Source organism: Trachurus trachurus (genome assembly GCF_905171665.1).
Source record: "Trachurus trachurus genome assembly, chromosome: 19".
NCBI lineage: Eukaryota > Metazoa > Chordata > Actinopteri > Carangiformes > Carangidae > Trachurus > Trachurus trachurus.
This window is the reverse complement of record NC_139913.1, coordinates 19,299,008-19,299,948: the sequence shown is the minus strand read 5'-3', so window position 1 is coordinate 19,299,948 and position 941 is coordinate 19,299,008.

The following is a 941-nucleotide window of genomic DNA, read 5'->3' as shown; positions in this document are numbered from 1 at the left end:
ATGCAGGGTGACGTAATGACGCTGTCGGCAGGAAGAGTAGGGGGCGTGGCGGAGGAGGAGGAGGAGGAGGAGGAGGGCAGGGACATCCATGGCAGGGACCAGCCAGCGTCCTCTCTGCTGATCAGACAGCAGCTATCTCTCTGATGGACAACGATAATGTAAAACTAAATAGTAAACATCACCACCATACCACCATGACTACGCATATGATACAAACTGTGTTCCCAGGTACCACGTGTGCTTTTCCTAGAGCTGACGTTTAAATCCCACTGTATGTTTTGATAATGTTGTTGCATAATAACTTGCCTCAGTAAAGGTGGACATCCACTGTGAGGAGAAATAAAGCTGACATCAAAGTGTCAAGTCTTTATGTGATGAGCCTGCATGGAAATATTAAAAAGGCAGAGAAAGAGAGCATTAAATACTGAGCACAATGGCAGTAGCATGCTTTTGTAATAGGGGTGTGACAATAGCTGATATTTGGAAAAATAAAAATTAATAATAGTTTTACAGACTCTCTCCACCTCCCTACACTTGTATTCAACGGAACGAGACAGAACACACAATCAACAAAGAATGGATTTGACTGGTAGCATAATTTCATGGTTAACTTTTTTCTCCCCTGTAGATCTTGTTTGAGTTTATTCTTTTGGCAATGATTATCATGTTGTGAAAATCTGATATCAAGACAGCCCCGCTGGAGTGGATGTTGTTCAACTATAGTTTAGGACACTACTTCATTAAGAAACTGTAAAGTGTAAGTAAAACCTGTGGCAAAGGTATGGATAAAGTACATTTCAATAGTTACTGAGTTTGTGAGACTTAAAACTGTGAATTAAAGGGAAATATGCTTTTTACCAACTGACAGTTGTACTTGAGAATTTGTATAGATTTAACATTTACATAACAATTACTTCATCTTACTGCAATATGTGCTACTC